The sequence below is a fragment of the Tenrec ecaudatus genome, chromosome 13, assembly GCF_050624435.1.
Source record: "Tenrec ecaudatus isolate mTenEca1 chromosome 13, mTenEca1.hap1, whole genome shotgun sequence".
NCBI lineage: Eukaryota > Metazoa > Chordata > Mammalia > Afrosoricida > Tenrecidae > Tenrec > Tenrec ecaudatus.
The window spans coordinates 62,798,862-62,823,496 of record NC_134542.1 but is presented as its reverse complement, the minus strand read 5'-3'; positions in this window follow the sequence as shown (position 1 = coordinate 62,823,496).

The following is a 24,635-nucleotide window of genomic DNA, read 5'->3' as shown; positions in this document are numbered from 1 at the left end:
TGCATTTTATATCCAAAGGACAAAATTTGAACCAGTTAAAATCTGGACTCTATTGATTATTAGGAGGTGATATCCTGCAGCTTAGATCCTTGATCATTTCTCTCTGATAAATAAAAATTGTACTTGACATGTGGTTCTAATTCTATGTCATTTTCATTTGGTAGTTGTTTTTCACCCAACATGCCACTTTTCTGTTAGATAAGCATGTGTGTGGTTCATCTTCTGGCATCAAGAAGCAGGGTAGGGAGGGGTCACAGATTGAAAGCTGGGTTGGGCCAGGTGAAGTGGAGGAGACACAGATGGAATGGAAGTCGACACAAGGGATCAAGTTCAGCTGGTGGAACTACATACCGTTGTTGGGGCCAGAGCCAGGGCCTGGAGGAAAAGGGGATAACAGGAAACACACAAGGCGCCGAGCAGGTAGTTACCTAGGGCTGATCGTCACCATTTGACTTGTAAAGAACAGCAGACAGGCGGGAGCGAGCAGTGAAACAGAGGGACTTCCTGCTGTTGGCCGGTAAGGCGGTGTATGTCACTTCAGCGCTCAGGATAGCCGGACAAGATAGAAACGACGTCTTGTTGTCTAAGGAAAAATGAGGATGCACACACATACACATTCTCCCTGCACAAGGTCACTCCTATTTCTTGCCATCTACCCTACCTAAGATAGAAGCATAAATGATTCATTCTAGAGTAGGCCCCCAATCTGGATTCATATGTATAAGAGTTCATGAATAAAGTTATTCTGTTATTGACAGATTCTGAGGTTAGCAAACTCTGCTCCTGAACTTCTTAGTACAACCTATTGAACAGTTTCAACTCAAATTCAGCCAATTCCAAGAAAACTCAGTGGAAGCAAGTTCATAGGGGGAGAAGCCCACATTTTAATGGATCTTAATACAATCACAGTTTACTCATGATCGTTTCGTTATCTGACATGAATGCTCAAGCCAAACAATACTATCATATTCCATCTTGCATGTCATTTTTAGAACAAGGATGAATGTTTGGTTATGATGAAGACGTCTCAGTCACCATATTACCTTAAATCTTCTTCATGAAAGATACCTTTCAGGTCTTAGAATAGGGAATAATTGTAAGGGAACATTGGTTTTGCTTTTATCTTAGAGATATCATGAATATAGAATTTATCAGATGTTGTCTCATCTCATTGACTGCGGGAAACCTTGAAAGATAGTAAATATTCTCTCTAGCAAGTACTTAGGCCTCGGTGATAAGTCCTTTAGATTCCTGGCTCTGTTGTATTTTCTTTCTCTTCTTTCACACTGACTTTAAAAAATTAGTTCTAACGTATGCTATCTTGACATAAGTACCAAATAAGATACCTGAAATCTTTTATGGAGTAAATAAGTGGGATGGATAGGTAGGTAGAGGATAGAGAGATGGATAGGTGTTCGCTAGATAAATAGAAAAACAGACAGACTGAGAAAGAATGAATAGTATGAGTCGAGGTGATCTCTCCTTCCTGGTGATGTTTAGAAGTAAAGCAATGACCCTGACTTTGAAACGTCTTTAGAACAAACAATCTAGAACAAACAAATAATCAAGGTCAGGCAGGTTACATGCCAGCTCCTCTGCTTGGCTCTGAGTCACTCAGCATTTTCTAGTTGTTAATTTCCCAAATACTGTGATCTGGCAAGAGACCTATTCTCATAGACAAACCTGCTGGTGGAAACAGGCAAGTCATGTGGCCAGAAGCGACAAAAAGATATCCTTGGAAAGAAATGCAAGGATGATATAAAACACCTAGATGAAAACTGGAGAAGACTCTGGATTTTTTTAAGACCATCATCATCAAAAATAACAAGAGTTATAGCTGCATCATTGCTGATACAACCCCAAATGCTAAAATTATATCATGGAAACGTACCAGGGTTGTTAAACTTTGTGGACGGGATCTTCTTACTTGAGGTTTTAATACAGGATATGATGTAGGCAAGGGCAATAGTTCACTAAAATCAGAAATAGATTTAGTCTATTTATTCACTCATCAATCAATACGCATCTATTAAACATTTACATGTTTCAGTTTATGCTGAGGTGGATCCAAGGCAGATCAGTGGATGGGAAATGGGCCCTGCCTTATGGTCCTCACATTCTAGCAGGAGGCAGAAACATTAACAGTCGTAATACATAACTGTATCCAGCCGAGCAGGCCCCAGACGCGGAAAAGACAATGGAGAAGTGGGATATGCTATCCTAGGCTTAGGGGAAGGGAAACTCACAGAAAGTGTTGCAGAAGAGTTGGAAATTAAATTGGATCTTAGAAATAAGGGATTTCTCTAACAGCGGCACCAAGGGAGAAGGTTTGACTCATACAGAAACCTGGAAGCATGCAAGGTCCGCCGGATGTGACTAAAGTTTAAGAAGGAAATAAAAAGCACTTCGACATACCCTTGCCACGGTTAGGGGCTTGGCCTTTATCCTCTCTGTGATGAGAAGTCATCAGAGAATTTTAAGTAGGGAAGCTATCTAATTAATTTCTATTCTTTCCAGGTGGCAATACAGAGACTGGACAGTTGGAAATACAAAATCATGGGATAAGAGGTCATTTATGGCTTTCACTGTCTGGACATATGAAACGGAGAGTCAGCAGCAGGTTGGCACACATTCTCTGGTGAAAGCCATAGGAATGAGTGTGATGTCAGGTAAAGGAAGATACACAGAGGCAGAAGAAAATAAAAAGCAATGCCAACCACTACCGATAGGGTGAGGCAGAGGAGGGAAGCCAGTGAAGGGCCTTGGAAAGGGCCCTAGAACTAGAAATGATCTTGAGCAAGGAAAGTGAAATTGCAAATGGGCCCCATGGAGCAGGGCAGGAAAGAGAAGTCCAGCCACCAGGCCCTACACAGATATCGGTGGCTTCGGCAAGAATAGCTGCAATAAGGAGTAGGGATAGAAGTCAAACTCTGGAGCTGAAATTGAGGCAGCAGGAGCAAACTTCTTGTTAAAATACTTGGCTGTGAAAAAAACTGAAACAGGGTAGTTGGAAGAGAGACAGGGTAGAGGAATGCTTCTTTGGGAATATGAAAAACGTGAGTCTTTAGGCTGATGGGAAGGTACGAGGGAAGAGGCAAAGAGGAGGGAGGGGGAAATAGATGCAGAAGAGGGAAGAGACAAGCAAATTATACAAGGGTTTGGGATAGGGCCTAGAAGATGCCAAAGTTGTGGAAATTCATCAAGTCACTGAGGAAAATGGCCAGCCTGGTAAACTATTCAACCACGTGAACCAAAAAGAAACACGGAATTCATGCATATTGTAAATGTTTCCGTTTGTTCCGCTAGACTTTTGAAGACATAATCATGGTGACCTATTTAGAAGTCAGCCAACATAAATATTAGTTTAAAATATTTTGCTATGTTTTTTTACATAGATCACCCTTGATGTTTTCAGCAGTTTAGGGAATCGTTTGTTTATTTTAGTTCAACAGTCTTGGTAGAGCCATTAAAGTATTAAAAGTACATGGATTTTTAGTACAAATGAATATCTCATGATACAATATCTGATAAATGAATTATTGATTCATTTTTAAATCCTATGAATGAATGTGGGCTCGGGCATAGGAACAATTTTGAGGCTGGTACAGGTCCTTCACCATCCTCACAATTATTGTCATGTTTGAGCCCATTGTTTCAGGAGCCACGTTCAATCCCTCTCAGCAAGGGTCTTCCTCTTTTACACTGCCCGTCTGCTTTACCAAGCAAGCATGGCTTCCTCTTCCAAGGACTGGTACTGTCCTTACTTCTAAGGTGTTAAAAAGCAAAGTTGTCACTTTGAGGATTAAAGTGTTCCTCACCCATAGAATTTCCAGTCACCTCAGATGCATGCAAAAGCTGAGCAATGGGGGGCGGGGGGGGGAGACTGAAGAAGAACCAATGTCTTTAATTATGATGTTAACCAGAACATTAACTATACCATGGAATGCTAGAAAAATTCATCAATCTCTCCTAGAAGAACAGCCAGAATGTTATTTAGATGCAAAAATGTTTAGCCTTCATCATTTAAGTCCACAAGGAAAAAGCACACCAGCCTGTGTGATCTAAGGATTGTAAATAAACTAATCCAAATCTAATGAAGGCAATGGAATAGGAACGTAAATTTGGAGCCCGTGCCTAACAGAAGGCTATGCATGACAGTGGAAGCCCAAAATCCAATTACAGGGTCCACTCGTGGATTAAGCCTAGGGTGGACCCTCTCTGATCATAGTTTAGGGATGTTATCACACAGAGAGCCTTGTAAAGTCAATTGTGGCAGATGTACTTAGGTCAAAATGTAAACGTTTATCATTTGGTCTCCGTTAAACCATTTTAAAGCAGTTTGGGGTTTTGTTGTTTAAAGTTAAGAGGAAGTCCTCATGGATTGAGCCCCTGCTGAATCCCCCTGACCATGAACCAGGGGTGTGAAGAGCCTTGCTATCATGCACAGTGCTTTGGAAAGTGGATTGTTGCAGATTAATTTAGTTTAAAATTTAGCACCCTGTCAATTGATCTCCTTCCTGATCTATTTAAATTTGTTTTAGTTTTTAATATTTTCTGCTTTCTTTTCTATTTAGGTTTATCTGCTTTACTTTATTATTGTTATGTGTTGTTTTTTTAATGTTTTTTCATGTATATGAAATTCAGGCTGACTATAGAGAGGGTAACTGGATTAGTGGTTTCTTGGGGTGTGGCAGGGGAGGATGTGGGGAAAGGGGAAGCTAATAACGGGGAGTACAAGAATGAAGAAGATGTCCTAAAACTGATTGTGGTGCCGACTGTACAGCTCTTCCTGATGTGATTTGGACTATTGAATTGTATGATATGTGAATTATATGCCAATAAAACTTTTAAAAATGTAAAGAGTGTTCCGCTTTCACCTCATGTCCGGTAGACAAAGGATTACAAGGAACCTGTCCCTGGAAGAAGGACATCATGCTCAATAAAGCAGGGAGTCGTGAAAAAGAGGAAGACCCTCAACCAGAATCAACCACTGGTCCGGGCATGCCAACTATCGGGGGAATGGCCAAGGGCAGGGCAGTGCTTCCTTCTACTGCAAATGTGGTCCCTGTAAGGTGGGACCGATTCAACAACAACATGATCTTGGCTGGGGGGTCTGGGAAGTGCAGATGGTTAAAGTGCTGGGGTACAAATGCAAGTTGAACCTTCAAGTCCATTTAAAGGCGCCTCAAAAGAAAGAAGTGATAATCGACCTCCTCCAATCAGTCACTCAAACTGACTGGAGCACAGCTCTACTCACACTCAAGGAAAGGCATGAGTCCGTCAGCTTTAGGGGAATGAGTGCTTTGCTTAGGACATTAGATGCCCAAATTTGTGATCGACATTTTCAAAATTGGCAGCCACGTTTTTTATCATTGTTTTTAATGGCATTCCCAACAGCTACTAAGAAACGGCATAAATCATATTTATTTCTTCTTTGTGGAAAATTTTCTTTGGGGAACTTAAGACATGGCTTCTGTATAATTAACAATTTGAATTAAATTTAAAACTAATAGAGTTATAAATCAGGTTTCCCAGTATAATTTGTAATAGAATAAATCTAATAAGCCCACACACACACACCTAAAAAAAAAGGATACGTTTTCAAATTGGAAACAGCCTAAATTTCTATCAATGAAGGAAAGGATTTTAAAAGTCTGGAATGTACACACAACAGAGTATTACACATCCCTAAAGCGCAGTGGTGAAAACATAAAGCTTATCATCTTGTAGAAAGATTTGGAGGATATTATGCTGAGTGAAGTTAGCCAAGAACCAAAGGACAAGTACAACATGAGTCCACTGAGGTAATTTCAAACAGCAGAACAGGCATAAAGGAAAATGCACATAATGTACAGTCCCAGGGCTGTGGTAGCAATATAGTGGTTTGTCAATTTGAGAGGATTAAGAGTGAGGGGTGGAGTCTAGGCTGTCAATCAGGTCATAGCTAATGAGGCCTCTGTGTGAGCATGGCCTCCTCCTGAGGATTCTGGGAACTCCTGTATTTCCTTTCGAAATGGGAGTCTCTCTCTCTCTCTCTCTCTCTCTCTCTCTCTCTCTCTCTCTCTCTCTCTCTCTCTTTCTCTCTTTCTCAGCTCAATCCCTGTAAGACATCCTCATTGACAAGCCACATGGAGACAGCCTGATGGTAGCCAGAGCCTCAGAGCTGGAGAAGCCACATGGAGACCCCTGCCAGCACTGAGATGCTTACAATGCTACTAGATCCACAAGATTTCCCACCCACTAGCCTGAGATCTTCCTGCATTCAGCATCATTGCATTTGTTTTGTGAGTCTGAAGAGGACTTTATAAATTGGTATAGGACATGTGGGCTAATATCGGACTGATGGACTTGATCTGGACTGGGCTGAGAGGCTTTCTTAATATACAATTACTCTTTATATAAAGCTCTTTCCTATACACGTATGAATGTCTATGAATTTGTTTCTCTAGTCAACCTAGATTAACACAAGGGCTAAGGAACAGATACTCTGGCAGGGACCAGGCCAAACCCCAGGATGTTTAGGTCATTAGAAAACTAAAAAGAAGAAATAAAAAGGACGCAGATAGAACCAGTGCTGAAAGACATCGCTTTTCCTCCTCTCTCGTGCCTTTAAAGCCCACAGAGGGAGGGGCAAAGTAAAAAGATGGCAATGGGAGATCAGGGCACTAATCTGTCTCCACGGGAAAGGGAGAGAGAGAGAAGTCCTCATTCTGGTGCACCAATCCTTGAGGGTGAGGCTCCTGCACAGAGCAGCTCGTTAACAGAAAGGACTGCAGGGCCAGCCCCAGCACGAGATACGTCACCCCTCCTTAAAGGACAGCACTGAAGATACACTCTGGGGAGGGTGCAGGTCTGGCCCACCCACATGGGGACAACCCAAGAGGGGAGTACAACAGACCACCAATGGAAACAAAGCCACAAAGTCCCTGAGGAATACCGAAAGTAGACTTCTGGCTCAAAGGGGCAGCACTTGGCACCTTCTGAACTGACTGGGTGATGTTCTCCAGGGGCCACATTAGAAGTGTAAAGGTGTAAGGAGGGGAGGGGAGGGGGTACTAGATGGCTCCATCCTTGAGAACAGAAAGAGCAATGGGGTCTTGTAGAAGGTGTGCCCCTCGGTCACGAATGGGGTCTTGTAGAAGGCGTGCCCCTGTAGAAGTGCAGGTGCTGGGATATGGATGCCTGAGAGAAAAGGAGATTGGGCTGACGGGTTATAACCGGGCCTGCTCGCTACTTAACAGAGAGATCATCTACTCTGGGTCAGGTCAGCTACCCTGACATTATTTATATGGTTTCTTCTTCTTCTTCTTTCCTTTCCTTTCCTGTCCTTTCTTTTTTTAAATGTCTATATATGATAGGCAGTATAAACAATCCCAAAGAGACAGCAATGGGGCTGATGGTTCGGGGGGGTGGGGGAAGGGTTTGAGCAGTGAATCAATAACGTCAGGGACAGGGGAATAACAAGGGATCTAAAATTGATGGTGAGGAGGGTGCAGCATTCCTGATTGTGTTAATCAATTGAAATGTATTGCAGGTGAATCACTGAGAGGTGAACAATGGGGAAGCATGATAGTGGAGCAGAAAGAATGAGAAAAATAGAGGAAAGAATAAGGAAGTTAAAATTATATACATAGGTATAAATATAGATATATTAAGATATAAAGATAGGTTTACTTGTCTGCGTGTGTGTGTGACATACACACACACAATAAGAAAGCAGATGGGCTTTGGGCCTCTACTTAAATCTTACCTCAGTACAAGAATGGTTCATTCTAATAATGTGGCAAAGTATGATACTCACCTTCCCAACATGTCCACTAAAGACAAAGCAACTTCATAAGCAAATGCAGTGAAGAAAACTGATGGTTCCTGGCTATCAAAAGATATAGCGTCTGGGGTCTTAAAGGCTTGAAGTTAACCAAGCAGCCATCTAGCAGAGAAGCAAGAAAGCCCACATGGAAGAAGCACACCAGCTTGTGTGATCATGAGGTGTCAATAGGAATAGGTATCAGAAGTTCAAAAATAAGTAATCAAATTGACATGAAGGAGCGTAGACAAAATGGAGACTCCAAACCCACCTGAAAGATAATTGAACAGTCCCTCACAGAAGGGCCACATGGAAGGGATAATATATTCAGGTGCAATATAGCACTGATGAAACACATAACTATCCCCTAGTTGTTTAATATTTCCTCCCCTCATTATTATGGCCTGAGTTTAACCTCATTAATCCTGTTAGACCAGCGTATGGTCATTTGTATAATTAAGATCACTCAGTGCATGAAATCCAAGATAGATAAACCCTTCAGAAACAATAATGGGAGTACCAATTCCCTGAGGATACAGGGAAGGGTGGGGGGAGGAGGAACTGATAGCAATGATGACTGTATGACCCCACTCAAGGAGAGCGAAAAACAGAACAGTGGGTGAATGTATACATTGGATGGTGTAAGATATGGCAAAAATAATAATATATTAAGGGCTCATGGAGGTGGTAGGTGGGGGAGGGAGGGGTTAAAGAGGACCTGATATCAAAGAGTTCAAGAAGAAAAAATGTTTTGAAAATGATGGTGGCAGCAATTGTACAACTCTACTTGATCTTATTAAATTATGAATTGTTATAATATCTGTAAGAGCTGCTAATAAATGATTTTATAAATTAGGATCTAGAAAATATGCATTTGCTGGCTATACAGCACAAAATTATGTTTCAAACTAGATTAAATACTGGTTATGGCGAATGAATACACAACTCTAACATTTAAACTATTGAATGGTGTGATACACGAATTACATGTCAATAAAAGTGTTTAGATCAATAAAATACTCAAAACAGGTTAAATTGGTATTTTTAAAGCCAGGATTACTTGGTGAAGAATATTTGGGAAAACAAAGAATGCATACAATAAAATGTGCCAAGAAAGAAAGTTAGAAAACTCCAAGGAAGAACACACTTGACATTTCTCAACAGAAAAGTCATCTAAAGAAAAATTCAAGTCTTGAGTTGAAAAGTTGAAGGGTTTTATGGGTAAACTACTCAAGGGCAATGTGATGCTGCAAAGAAGATGAGAGGAAATGAGGGGCTGACACCAAGAGCTCAAGTAGAAAGAAAATGTTTTGAGAATGATGAAGACAACAAATATACAAATGTATTTGACATAATGGATGGATGTATGGATTTTGATGAGTTGTACGAGCCCCCAGTAGAGTGATTTTAAAAAACAAACAAAAAAGAAGATGAGAGGAATTCACAGAATCACTGCACCATTTCAGGAAGTATAGCAAATGACCAAGAACTAGTGGACTGGAAGAAGAACTCCAAGCTGCACTGATGAAAATAGTGATGAAAAATGAGGTTCTAGGAACGGACAGAATTGTAATTGAATTTGTTTCAACAAAACACAAAAGAACGCATCACTGAAATTGCTCACTGATGAACACAGGAAATTTGGATGACAGCTACCTGATCAGTCAAATGAAATTCTTTCTGCAAATATGTGTGCCCAATCCACAGGAATATTTGTACACAATCCAAAGGAAGGTGATCTAAGAGGAGAAAATTATCAAATAATAACATTAATATCACACTTAGGCAAAATATTACTAAAGATAATTGGAAATTTTTTCAGCAGCTCATTGACAGGCAAAAGTAAAATATTCAAGATGGATAATAAAAAGGACATGGAACTAGGGATCTCATTGCTGATTGAAGGCACAGCATACTAGAAATATATTTTTATATGTGTTTTACTGATGGTGCAAAAGCATTTGACCGTGTGGATCATAACAAATTACTGACAACATTTTGAACGAGAATTCCAGAACATTTCATTGTGCTTGTGTAGAATATGTACCTAGACCAGGGGCAGTGGATCAAGTGGCACAAGAGGATATTAGGTGGTATGAAAACAGGGGACTGTGGTCACGGTTGTCTCCTTTTACCACGCTTAATCTGTAGGCTGAGCACATAACTCAAGAAGCTAAACTAACTGAAGAAGATGGTGGCATCCAGATTGGAGGAAGACTCATTGGCAACCTGTGACATGCAGATAACATCATCTTACTGGCTGAAAATGGAGAGGTTTTGGAGTATTTACTGATGAAATAAAAGATTACAGCCTTCAGCATGATTACAACTCAACAGAAAGAAAATAAAAATACTCACAAATAAATTAATAAACAATATTATGATAAATGGAGAACAGGTTGAAGGTTTCAAGGATTTTATCTCTTGGGCTCACAATCAAAATCTCTTCAACGTGTTAAAAAGCAAAGACGTTGCTTTGATATCTAATATGCACTAATACAAACCAGGGTATTTTCAATTGTCTTACATGCATGTGAAATCTGGACAATGAATAAGGAAGGCTGAAAAAGAACTGGTTCCTTTGAATTAAGATATTAGTGAAAAATATCCAATGTGTGGTGGGCTACCACACAATCCAACAAATCCAACAAGTACAGTTAGAACGCTCCTTAGAAGCGAGGATGGAGAGACTTCATCTCATGTATGCTGATCATGTTATCAGGAGAAACAAGTTCCTGGAGGACATCATGCTTAGTAAAGAACAGAGTTAGCCAAAAAGGGGGTGGTGGAGAGACCCTCAACAAGATGGGTTGACATAGCGATGATGGGAAGACAATGCAGGGCCAAGCAGTGCTTCATTCTGTTGCATTTAGGGTCGTTACGAATTGAAACTGGCTGGTAACAATAAGCAATCCATACCGGTGGTCACTGAGTCAATTCTGAATAGACTCAATGGCAGTGGTTTGATTGGTTTGCTTGTGTTTTGTTTCGTTGTACTAAAGTCTAAAAACACAGAGATGAACCAGATACAGCCATATTTACAAAGTTCTCACATCCCAGAGCCAGATGAGGAATACATCTGTGTGTTCTGCCACAAGGATGTATGGTACTCCCAGCGAAGGAGAGCTGGAAGAAGACACAACTGAAACATTGCCTGTTGACAGAGAAGAGCCATCCCCACAGAAGGAACGAAATATGCAAAGACATATTCTTTGAAAATGTATGTCATATTAGGAAAATGTATGTCTTTTACTAATTATGCAATTATACCAACAGTATGCTGTTGCTGCTGCTGCTGTTGTTAGGTGCCATTGGGTTGGTTCCTACTCATAGCGACCCGACGCACAACAGAACAAAACACCAGCCAGCCTGTACCCTCCTCACAATTGTTCTTATGTCTGAACTCAGAGATACAGCCACTGCATCCATGCATCTTCCTAAAGTTCTTCCTCTTTTCACTCACTGACCCTCTACTTCACCAAGCATGATGACCTTCTTCAGGGACTATTTCCCCCTGATCACATGTCCAAATGAAGTCTTGCCATCCGTGCCTCTGAGGAGCCTTCTGGCTGTACTCCTCCCGAGACAGATTGGTTTGTCCCTTTGGTAGTACATGAATAGTAGCAAGCACATTTGTATCTATGTTCCCATCATCATTTCCAAAACATTTTCTTTCTACTTGAGCTCTTGGTATCAGTTCCTCTTTTTGCCTCTCCATCCCCCACCCTCCCACCTTCGTGAACCCTTGATAATCGGTAAATTATTTCTATTTTCACATTTTACACCGTCCACTGTCTCCCTTCACCCACATTTCTGTTGTTTGTCCCCCTGGGGGTGGGGCTATACCTCAATCATTGGGATCGGTTCCTCCTTTTTCCACCTTCCCCGAACACCTTGCCCCATATCCTCATAGTATCAATACTCCCATTATTTTTCCTGAAGGGTTTATCTGTCCTGGATTCTGTGTGTCAAGAGCTCTTGCCTGTACCAGGGTACATGCTCTGGTCTAGCCATATTTGTAAGCTAGAACTGGGGTCATGATAGTGGGGGTAAGGAAACATTAAAGAATTAGAGAAATGGTGTGTGTTTCGTCAGTGCTATACTGCACCCTGGCCAGCTCGTCCCTTCCTTGTGACCCTTCTGTGAGGGGATGTCCTATTGTCTACAGATGGGCTTTGGGTCTCCATTCTGATCCCCCTCATTAGCATAGAAATGGTTCTTTGTTTTGGGTCTTCTGATACCTGATCCTATGGACACCTTATGATCACATGGGTTGATGTACTTCTTCCATGTGGGTTTTGTTACTTTCCTACTAGACGATTGTTTGTTTACCTTCAAGCCTTTAAGACCCCAGATGCTATATTGTGTAATAGCTGGGCACCATAATAGCTTTCTTCACATTTGCTTATGCACTCATTTTGGTCTTCAGCGATCATGTCGGAAAGTTGAGCATCACAGAATGCCAGATTAGTAGAACAAAGTGTTCCTGCATTGAGAGAGGACTTGAGTAAGTCCAATGTCTTTCTGCTATCTTAATACTTAACCTATAAAGATATGTACATAGACCTAGAACTCAGAGGCAAAAGACATCTATAGAGGTATAAACATAGGCATGCACATATATAAACATATTGATATATAACTATAGGGATATAGGCCTGTATACATATATTTAAACAGATCTGGTGTGGTAGCTTTACACAATACAATATGGCATCTGATCTCATCTGCTGTTTCCATGAGTGTGGGTTGTGTATCCACACAAGATGAAGCCCTTGACAATTTCAATCTTTTCTTCGTTCATCATGAAGTTACCTATTGGTCCTCTTGTAAGGATTCCGGTCTTCTTTACAGTAAGTTGGTAGAGCTCACCGAAGGCTGCGGCCCATGGTCTGCATAAGCAAGCCATCCAGTCCTCATTTTCAACAAGCAAGGAAGGCTGTGCCGTTTTCCTATCACAAGTTGTTAATGAGCCTTCCTCCGATCCTGATACCACAGTCTTCTTTATATAATCTAGCCTCTCTGGCTATTTGCTCAGCAAACAAACGGAATAAAGTATGGTAAGAGGATCCAACCCTGACACACACCATTCCAGACTTTAAACAATGCAGTATTCCCTTGCTCTGGTCACACGACTGCCTCTTGATTTGTGTACAAGTTCCACATGAGTAGTGAAGTGTCTGGAATTCTCATTCTTCTCAAGGTCATACACATAGTTTGTTGTGACCTACACTTTGCACAGCCAAGAAAACGCAAGTAACCATCTTTCTGGTAATTCCCTGCTTTCAGCCAAAATCCATCTGACCTCAGCAAGGATTCCCTTATTACATGGCCTCTTCTGAATCCAACCCGAATCTGACAGCTCCCTGTTAATGTACTGCGGCAACCATTTTTTGGAAGATCTTCAGCAAAATGTTACTTGCATGTGACATCAGTGATCTTGTTCTGTGGTCTGTGCATTCTGTAGGGTCACCTTCCTTTGGAAGGGGCACAAATATGGATCTCTTCCAGGCAGTTGGCCAAGTAGCTGCTTTCCGAGTTTCTTGTCACAGACAAGTGAGTGCCTCTTGCTGAGACGTTTCAAGTGGTATTCCATCAATTCCTGGAGCCTTGGTTGGGCTAATGCTTTCAGTGCAACTTGGACTTCTGCCTTCAGCACCGTTGTTTCTTGCTCATATGTTCACTCACTGCCTTCAAGTTGATGCCAACTCACGGTGACCCTATAGGGCAGGTTAGAACTCCCCTGTGAGTTTCGGAGACTGTCACTCTGTACCTCTTGAAAGGGTTGGGCATGGATTCGGTCTTTGTGGTACAGTGGATCTGCGTATTCTCTCCATCGTCTTTGATGCTCCCTGCATCGTTCGATATTTTTCCCATAGACCCTTTCCATATTGCTGCTTGAGGATTGACTTTTTTTCTTGAGTTCTTTGAGGTTAAGATATGCTGAACATGTTCCTCCTTTTTGGGTTTCTACCCCTAGGTTTTCACACAGTTCAATGTAATATCATATTTTTCCTTCGTGAACTGCCCTGGAAAGCTTCTGCTCAGCTCTTTTACTTTGTCCTTTCTTCCATTTGTCTTAGCCACTCTGCAAGTGAAAGGAAGTGTCGGAGTCTGTGAAGCCTCAGAATCCATTGTGAGCTTTTCCTTCTTCCCGGTATTTTCAACGGCCTCTGGCTGCCTTCATGTACGGTGTTCTTGACGTCGTCCCACAGTTCGCCAGGTCCCCGGGGCCCTCCTTAGGAGAAGGCCATGCCACAAGGCACCAGCAGGCCTGGACCTGATTGACAGGCTGAATGCCACCCCTACACGTTTATATATCTTCAAGTTGGCATGACAGTATGTAACTAACAGTTACGTTGAGTTGCAATCCATACTGAAGGCTGTACTCTGCAATCTGCATCAGCAAATGCCTCAAGTCCTCCTCACTTCTAGCAAGCAGGTTGGCAATAAGCCTTCCTCCAATCCTGATGCTGCATTCTTCTTCATGTAGTCCAACTTCTCGGGTAATTTGTTCAGCGCAGATTGAGTGCCTATGGTGAAAACATACATATATACGAGGCCATAAAATCAATGTCCAAGGACGGGCAGCTTCATTGCGCTGAGAATTAAAGGACTCTGGACTGTAAATTCATCACGATTGTTTTTGTGGTGACGTCAAGAACGTGGATGGAATTTGCAGTGGCCAATCTTATTGTTTGGGGAACAGTGAATTGTCCAAGCCTGAGATGCTATTGAGGTCAAGTCAATCAGCCTCGACCAAGCATTGAGCGTTCTGAACATTATCCTCAAGACACTGCCGCCCCTACCCCTATGGAATTATATTTCTGGTTGGAAATTATGGTGATCTGCTGTTGCATTTGCTGACCAGAATTCCATTTTCTTGAGAACTTCTCTCCCCACCATCCTTCCTCTTTGAGCATGTGATTCCAGGAGGGACTGTGGGCTGGCTGCATTACTTCATCTGTCAGAGCTGGTGGCTAGAGGAGTGTGCCTGCCGGCACGTCACTGAATTGGAACTGGAAACGACAACTGGTCATGTAGGTGCAGGAGCTCCTACGAGTGTGCTCTCCATGGTGGAGAGGACATTGATCTATACCTCTTTTGGGTCAGTGCCCTCAGGTCAGTTCCGACACACAGTGACTCTGGGTACACCAGAAAAAGACACTCACACTCAGGGTATGTTTGAGCCGTCGTGGCAGCCCTTCTGTCCGTCCATCCTTTTGAGGCCCCCTTCTTTCCTGTATTGTACCAAGCACAGTATCCTTTTCCAGGGTCCCTCTTGATAACATTCTAAGGAGCATCCTGGCTGCACCTCTTCCCGGACACATGTGTTCTTCTGGTCGCCCGTGATGGGTTCCATGTTGTTCACCGACACCATCGTCATCCACATGCATCCATCGCAGTGGAGATTCAGACCAACAAGTAGAGTGAACACAAAGGAGAGCTGGGAAGCGTAGAAGTCCGAGGAGAATGGAGTGTCCGGCTCCCAGGTGGAGCCAACCCTCTCCCCAGCCTGGATTTAGCTTGCACGAGGTCACCCTGCAGCCTTCCGAACCCTCTCCTCCTTCCACAGCGAGATCAATGAAGAGTCCCTTCCTTGAAGGAAGTGGACAACAACTAAGAACCAAGGCTTCCAAGTGGTTCCTCCCCATGGAGCCAGCTCCCGTCTCCGCCCCCACATTGCTATGGCGAGTGGTCCCATGTGCTTCAGGCTGTGTCTACTCGCTACTCAAGATCTCCCGAGTTCTTAAAGAAACTGGGAGAGTTAGACTGCTGAACCAACATAGTACAAAGTGGGGCGCTCTGGGAAAGCCGGGGATTTTTAATCAGATGCCAGAATCTAAAACCCAAATGGCTTTTCTTTAAAGCCATCAGCCGAGCACTGTGCACCGGGCCTGTGAGGCAGCACTTGGTTTGCAGGATGCTCTCCCCGCCCCTTTTGGTGGATGTTCTTAACAGCGCCACCTCTTCCCCCTTAGAGAGAAGCTCTGACTTGCAGAGTGAGCCGAAACATTTCTAGCCAAGGTTGCTGATTAAGGTGAGGAAACAAGCTTAGAAAGACAGTTCACATCCCAAATAAGATCTGGTTATAAATATGGAGATAGATTTTTCTCTCGTTATTTAAAAAAAACTGACTCTGACAGGTGGTTTTGCTCTCTTATGATACAGCTGGGATTTAATAACATAGTTTAACTGCAAAGCAAATCTTTAAAAATAGTATTCGTTGATTTATTTACTCAGATTCATATATGAGAAGAAGTCAACCCTTTCCCCCAAAGTCCAACATTTTATTTTAAAATGGGGGAGGAGGGCAAGCGACGGCAAACATGTTTGGACAGCATTATTATAGAAGCCAGTATATTACTGAATATCGGTTATTGTTGTTCTTAAGTTACTTTGGATGTTGATAGCCTCTTTCACTTGGACCCTAACGATGCTGAATTCTCTCCACAGTCATTTGGCCCCAAGGCAAGAGCCCTGAGAGACCAGAACTAACAGTGCCCAGAGAGCTTTCCCTCTAAATGCAGTCTTTTCTATTTGGAAAACGGAGACACATAAATATAAACAATGTTTTACATGTTTGTTCCTTGGAACGTTTTCCTCCAAGGTGGTCTTCCACCACCGCTGTCCTGCAAGGTGGTCTTCCACCACCGCTGTCCTGGTGGGGCTGTGGGTTCTGTGTGAGGCCGCTAACCAGAGTCCACAGTCCAAACCCACCCGGCATTAAAGATGAGGCTTTCTGCCCACACGGGCAGTTCTACTCCGCCCTGCAGGCTGGGTATGAGCCAGAACGGACTCGATGGGAGTGAGCTTTTGAGCTGAGTCCTGAACGCCCCGCGTGTGTGCTGAAGGCACTTGAAAAGCCCAGGACACACGGAATCTTCTCAGAAGTGTTATCTCACCTCTGGAATCTTCCTTTTACAGGCTCCCTGGGAAGTTATACAACCCGGGCTTCCAAGCTCTCTCCCAGGTTTCCCAGGCAGTCGATAAATACATCTGACTTGGGTTGGGGGTGGGGTGGATGAGGCATCTTACATCAGCAACATTATTTGCGCTGGTTTTCTTTTCTTCCTTAAATAAATAAATAAAGCGGCGGCTGATGTTCTTGAAGCAGCCCTCGAAACGTGCCGCGCAGAAACGTGCTGGGATGCAGCAGGGCTGTCTGCTTCCCTTCCGCTATTTTACAGCTTCCCATTCGGAGCCAACAGCCAGGCGCCTCCCCTCCCCCGGGGTTCAGGAGGGCATGCGATTTCATTTCTTCAGAAAATTGTTTCTCTGGATTTCAATCTTCTTAGCTGGAGATGACAAAACATAATATCAGAAACACTTATGCGTCTTATCTGCTATCTTTCCAAAGCGTAAATAAAAGCTCAGCATGCATTTAAGGCAGGTGGATTCAAACGTAAGGATAAATCGCATATATATTGCCCAATCGTCGCCTAATGGAGGAACATTTTCATTTGAAAACGTTTAAGAGAATACCAGTAGAACTGCAACTCTTAAAAAGATCTTTCATTGTCTCTTATTTTACTCAGGTAGTGTTCAATATTCTAACTCGTGGAGCTAATGAGACAGGTAATTTTTAAAAAAGAAGAAGGAGAAATTGCATCTTTAGAAAAAGGCCTGCCAATGGGCCCCATTGGGCTAAGGCTCCTTTTTTCTAGTCCTATGCGCAGTGGTGAGCGCTGTTTTAGTTTTCAACCTCATTACACTTCTATTCATAAAGCATCATATAAAAACGTTAAACCTCAAATGTTGTAAGAATAAAACAGATCATGCATCTACGGAAAGATAAGCATAATGACCTCTGCCGCACGCCTCGTGCCCTTCCCAGCTGGCTGGGCAGGGTGCGCCAAGCCATTCCCATTAGCATTGAAATGCTCTGAAGTATCTACTGTCCTATCATTTAAGCAATAATTTGAGGATCAACTCAATTTCATGGGAATTTCACTATTCCAGACCAGCTTTGTGGCATCGTGGCTTTGTGCATAGAGAATTTCAGTTCTAAGAATCACTTGCTACTGGTGGGGTCTTTTGTGCAGGAAACACAAGCATCCACCCCACACTCACATGTTATTAAACTAACATCATAAAGGAAACAAGTTGCAAAATAAGGTCTCTTCCTAGGCAGGGATCTGCCCATCAGTCTCCCACCCTTTTGGTCCCTCAGTCCCCATCTCCTATGCAGCCATCGCTGCAAGGAAATTATCCAGTGATATATCAGGGTTGGTCGTTTTACAGATTTAAGGGGTGTGCAAAGAATGCTTGGTGGAGGCCCCAGGACACAGAGCTGCAAACCCAAAGATTGGAGACTCACCCTTCCAGCCACTCCATGGAAGAAACCCAGCAGTCCGCTTCTGCAAAGATGACAGTCTCGGGGACCCTCTGGGCCAGTTCGACCCTGTTCTCTAGGGTCACCGTAAGTCAGAAGCGACACAATCGTAGTAACTTTCAAAGAACACGTGAGTCCCCACTTCATTCTCGCTGATTGACTTGGGTTAAGGCATTGGCCCTGAATCTTCAGTGAGACCGCAATTTCTCATCTGGGAGAGTTACCACAGAAAGTCATTGGCAGGGTTCCCTCCAGGTGTTCAACTGATGCTTACTGAAATAGCATCCGTGAGATATGTTCATGGCAACACATTTGCCCACTGAGGAAGACGCAGTAGAGTCAGAGGACAGAACAAGGTGCTAAGGGCTGGGTAGAAAGCAGAGGGGAGTTATTGGAACATAATTGCAACATAAATCTTTCCTGCTTACCATGAGGGTCCAGCTGTCACAATTCTGGCTTGCTTGACATTGAGTTGTAATCCATACTGAAGACTGCAAGCCTTGATCTTCATCTGCAAGGGCTCTAAGTCCTCCTCACTTTCAACAAGCAAGGTTGTGTCCTCTGCGTATGGAAGGTTGTTAACAAACCTTCCCCGCTCCTGATGCCTCATTCTTCTTCAGGTAGTACAGCTTCTCGGAGTATTTGCTCAGCATATAGATTGGAGAAGTATGGTGAGAGGACACAGCCCTGCTGCACGGCGTTCCTGATCTTAAACCGTGGAGTTTAACCTCTCTTCTGTTCAAATGACGGCTTCTTGATCCATGCACAGGTTCTGCCTGAGCACAATGAAGGAAGGGCTCTGGGATCCTCGTTCTTCTCAAGCCTCATCTAGCTCTTCCATTTTAGGGCATATTTTATCACAGAGGCCCGGAATCAATTTAATGATAGGTTAATGACAATAACTGTAATATAAATACTAATTGGTTTTATTATGTCCAATAGCTGTATATTATTGTTCAATACTACAAGTTGAAAAAGAAATTTTCACAAAAACATCATGTCTTCAAACAAGAAGGAAGTTAATCAAGTCATCCACAAGAGATGCCCAGGACTTTGGGAAGCTTGTGCCCCAGGTCTGGTGGATATATAAATTCAGGACTGGATCTTTCATCATTGGCAGTCCTTGGAAGATCCACTTCTCATAGTCAAGCTTCTCCCCTCTCTGAGATTATGCTCTCAATGTGTGGTCAACAGGGTAGGCCGATCTCTATTGCTCTTCACCAAACAAAAAATGTATCCAGGCCTCTTTCCTCTCCTTGGTGCTTAGCATCTAGCCCGTGCAATCAGTGCGAAATATGAAACACAAAACAAAAGCAGTAGTTGACTTTCATAACTGCCTTTTGTTTTACTTTCTTGGCCCCCTTTTGCCCTATTTGAATAGTACTGTATCTCCTTCACATTCTATTCTTAATGAGGTTATTTACCTTGCATACCCAATGAGATTATACCCTACACAATAAATTATCTGCTCTGACATATGTCTGGGAGGGCAGCCTATTCAGCTATTAAAAGGATTAACCTTTTAACTGAGAGTGGTCTTTAAGGCTGGACACAACTTTTATACTGAGCTTTCAATTACTCAGAGATGTCACCATAGCAAACAGAGGTGTTTGCATTTACATATACCAGTTGATCAGCCTTGCAAATAGCTGCTCACTAACTTTGCAAAGGGGGTAATAAAGAACATTCATTTGTTAATGCATGTATGTTACTCGCACTTATGTGTGCTAATTAAATACATATATGCTAATGATGCAAAATGGGCAGTGCAAAATCATTGTCGACGCCTTTGTGCTGCTATCAATGATGTATGTGAGTGAAATCCATGGAGCAGCAATCGCTCTGGCCTCCACACTGTGGACTCCTTTTGGACAATCATTGCTCTTCTCTCCCCACCAAACTCACCATAACAGACAGCACCAGGGAGTCCAATTTCTTCTTATCATATTTCCAGCCCCCAGTGGGAAACAACAACAAGCAGAGCAGAAACAGAAAAGAAAGGGGCAGGCAGCAAAAGCCCTCTCCAAATGCCCGCCATTCGAACAATAAGTTTGGCTTTGTTTAATTATTGGGATGGAAATGGAGTTAACTGTAGAAATCGCTGAAAATGTGGGGGTAATATTATATCAGCTATTTCTTGTTTCTGACAGTGCAATTGACATGTAATTCACATATCATACAATTCAATGTTTCAGTATATTAAAGAGAGTTGTGTACTCAGCACACCATCCCATTTTAGAACAGTTTCTTCCATCTTGTATCCATTATTATTAACTCCCCGTTTCCTCCAACCTCCTCTGTCAGGACCCTAAGGAATTATTCCTGTAATTGCTGTCTCCACAGATGCACCTATCCTGAGTTTCATATTGTGTTAGACAGGGTTCTCTAAAGAGACAAAGCCAGATTGCTAATAATTGTATGTATATTTATACAGATAGATAGAGAGATAGATAACATAAGAAATAAACAGTTAATTAAGCAGTACAAATGGTTCAGTACAACTCACTCCCGTGAGACATTGGCAGTCCTTCAAGTCTTGAGGGCCACCAGGTAGTCCTCTGTAGAGCAATTCAGGCTATCTGGGTACAGGCAGCAAACATCAAGGCAGGTTACCAACAGTCAGCCAGATGACAGGGTCTGACAGTCCCCAGCTCAAGGGATGTACATTCCAATGGTGTGGCAAAGCAGGTCTTGAAGGAACCTCAAATTACAGCGACACACTCCATGGGTTAGGTGTCCCACAGGTAGTGTAGCTTGCAAATGGAGGCACAGAACAAGCAAGGCAGCCGCACACTGGTCCAATGATCAAAGAGCAAGAGACAAGAAAGGTGAGGCTAGCTGAGCCATTTATCTCTCCACCCTTCAATTAATCCCACATGTGTTTATCGGCCAGGTTGGCACAATAAACTAACTACCTCACATATCAAGAAAAATGAACAAACAAAAAAAAACCAGTAACCACAACAAAATAAAACACAGACCCTCCATCCAAAAGATAGCAGAATTTAATATAAAAAATAAAATAAGTTTAAAAATGGGTGGAAAGGAAAAACTGATGGTAAGATGTTAAATTTTACCCTACTATATATCTCCAGTAATCCACGGGCCAATGTTCTGTCTGGGGGCAAAACTGTCCAGATCTTTGGTCAATGGACCTAGTGAGTTCAGAGAAGACTGAGTCTGGGGGAAGGCAGGGAAGGGGAGTATTGTCCCCGTCATCCATCGTAGCTATTTACTTGGGCTAATGTGCGTCCTTGCATGCGAAGGTATCAGAAAAATAATTTTTGTACATTTCTTCCCTTAAAATCCAGTTGGCTTTTGCAGTGTGGCACCTCTTCAGATTGTCAAGAACATTATCACCTGAGTGTGTGATTAAATGTTTCTACTGAGCTGACCGAGGGTCTCTGTTTACAGCGGACTCCGAGGCACGGGCAGAGCAGCTTCCTTCGGTCAAGCCAGCTCGCCTCTGTTCTCAGGACAAATGTAATAGCAAAAGGAATCTCTTCCTGTGTAAAACCATCTCCTCCAGCTCCCCTGGAGAAAAATCCCAGGAAAATTAAGCTCATTTACTAATGCTTTGGAGTGGGTGGATTATTTCTAGAAAATCCAAATATTTATCGAGAGCCGACCATCTGCCAGATTCTGAGCACTCAGCAGGGAGCAGAGCACTCCGAAACTTCTGGCAACATGGACCTACCTTCTCCTGGAGGGACACATGGCTGCACTGTGGGGCTCCAGCACTTGTGAAGATGGCACGGGACTGGGCAGTGCTTCGTCCCCTGTACAGTGTCTCTGCTCTATTGCGACGCGCTAGATCCCGCTAGACAGTGCCGAACAGCAACATCCGCTCAAGGGTGGTTCCTGAGGGAGGGGTCAGCCATGCCTCCACCCTCCACCCTCCATCCTTCTTGACCCTCTTCTAACACTGACCAACACCCCACCCCCACCCCACCCCAATGGCACGCTGCTTCGTGGTTTGGTTAGCTGGTGCACTGCGGGGGGCCACACAGAATGCACAGACAATACAATGACGGAGGTGAAGGGGAAGATGACTGGTAAGAAGACCAGAAAACATGAAGGATCCAGTCCTTTGTTCCGCTGTAGCACTTTGTCTCTGTCATGCTGGCAGGCACGTCTCCCTCATCTCCCACTTCTTGGCCACTCAGCTCTGGCCCCTGGCCTTGCTCGGACAGTGCTTAGGAAGCTCCTTTGGTGTGGAGAAGTGCCGAAGGGCATCTTCACTCTTCAGGCCAGGCTCTTGGCCCAGGTCACTCAGCTGTACTCATCCTGTGGCCTGGGCAGCCTGCAGTGATGTCGCATGGACCGGGGCTCCGGCCTCTGCTGTCTCTGCTGTTGCCACTGCTTCAGTGGGGGTCTCACACGAGCTTCGTGGGATTCCTCCTTCCTGCTTCTGAAATCGCTCCCTGTAGACCCAGCAGACCGGCCAAACTAACCCAGCCCTGAGGTAAACCCTTCTGCACTTCATTGTACCTCTTCCCAGTCATTTTGTGGAAGGAGAGCTGAAGCAAGTAACAGCCCTGCCCTGCCGGACCACACACACCACAGCATTTCACAGCCCATGTGCTACAAGACCGCAAAATGATGCTCTCCATGAACAGAACCATCACCCTGCATGAATGACACACGTATAATTGGCAGAGTCATGAAAACCATATGAAAAAGACATCAAGGCCCACGTTACAGCTTGGACCCATTCAAAATTTAATAGAAAGTCATGGAAGGGACCAGGGGCGGCAGGAGTTGGGAAGATCCAGGTCAGAGCAGAGAAAGGATGAGCAAAGAAGAAAGGAGACAGGAGGCGGACAAGGCAGTTAAAATCTGTGCTATCCTTGATGGAGCCAGGGCCGCTAGTCAAAGATGAAAGTAGAGAAAGGCAGTTGGTCATCAAGACCTGGACATTTTTACAGACGGCATCAATCACTTCAAAGCACATACGAAGAAGTATTTCCGGGAAACCCCCAACTATATAAGAAGTGTAGGTAAAGAAATAAAGACCAAACTACGAACCGGGAACTGCACGTTACATCACAGTGCTCCCCACTGCAGCAAAACAATGCACAAGCAAACGCGGTGAGTGGAGGAAGGGGAAACTAAACCGAGACCTACATACAACGGAATGTCGTGCATCGCCCCATCATGAGGCCACCAAATAGCTGATGCCATGGGGGATTTGGAAGACATTGTGCTCAGCAAAGTTAGTCCATCCCATCAAGACAAATATTGTACAAAATGGTTAGAAAAGACAGTATCAGGAAAAAATGGTTTATGCACCAAAGGCAGCAGACTTTGAAGGCTATGGCGAGACTGCGAGAGAGGGAGGGGCAAGGGGAGAAAGTGAGAGAGCCACGTTATGGGGGCCTTCTGGGGACATGCCATTGTTTTGTTTCTTGTCTGGATGGTGGTGACCTGGGTATCGACGTTGTAAAAATCAATTGAGCTCCACAACTATGTTTTGCGTCCTTTTCCCTGTGTATGTGATATTCCCCAATTTTTAAAGAAAGATTTTTTTAACATTTTATTAGGGACTCTTATCACAATCCATCCATACATCAATTGTGTAAAGCACATCTGTACATTCTTTGCCCTCATCATTCTCAAAACATTTGCTCTCCACTTAAGCCCTCTGCATCAGCTCCTCTTTTTTTCCCCCTCCCTCCCCGCTCCCCCGTCCCTCATGAGTCCTTGATAATTTATAAATTATTTTGTCATATCTTGCCCTGTCCCACGCCTCCTTTCAACCCCTTTTGTGTTGTCCGTCCCGCAGGGAGGAAGTCACATGTAGATCCTTGTAATCGGTTCCCTCTTTCCAACCTACTCTCCCTCTACCCTCCCAGTATCGCTACTCACACCCCTGGTCCTGAAGGTATCATCCGCCCTGTATTCCCTGTGCCTCCAGCTCCTATCTGCACCAGTGTACATCCTCTGCTCTATCCAGACTTGCAAGGTAGAATTCAGATCATGGTAGTTGGAGGGGAGGAAGCATTTAGGAACTGGAGGAAAGCTGTATTCTTCATCGGTGCTACATCACACCCTGACGGACTCATCTCCTCCCCTAGACCCCTCTGCAAGGGGGATCTCCAGCGGCCTACAAATGGGCTTTGGGTCTCCACTCTGCACTGCCCCCATCATTCACTATGGTAAGATTTTTTTTTTCTGATGATGCCTTATCCCTGATCCCTTCAACACCTCGTGATCGCACAGGCTAGTGTGCTTCTTCCACGTGGGCTTTGTTGCTTCTGAGCTAGATGGCCGCTTGTTTACCTTCAAGCTTTTAAGACCCCAGACACTATCTCTTTTGATGCTAAGCACCATCAGCTTTCTTCACATTTGCTTGTTCACCCGCTTTGGCTTCAGCCATTGTGTTGGGAGGGTGAGCATAATAGAATGCCAATTTAATAGAGGAAAGTATTCGTGCATTGAGGGACTACTTGAGTAGAGGTCCAATGTCCTTCTGCCACCTTAATATTAAAC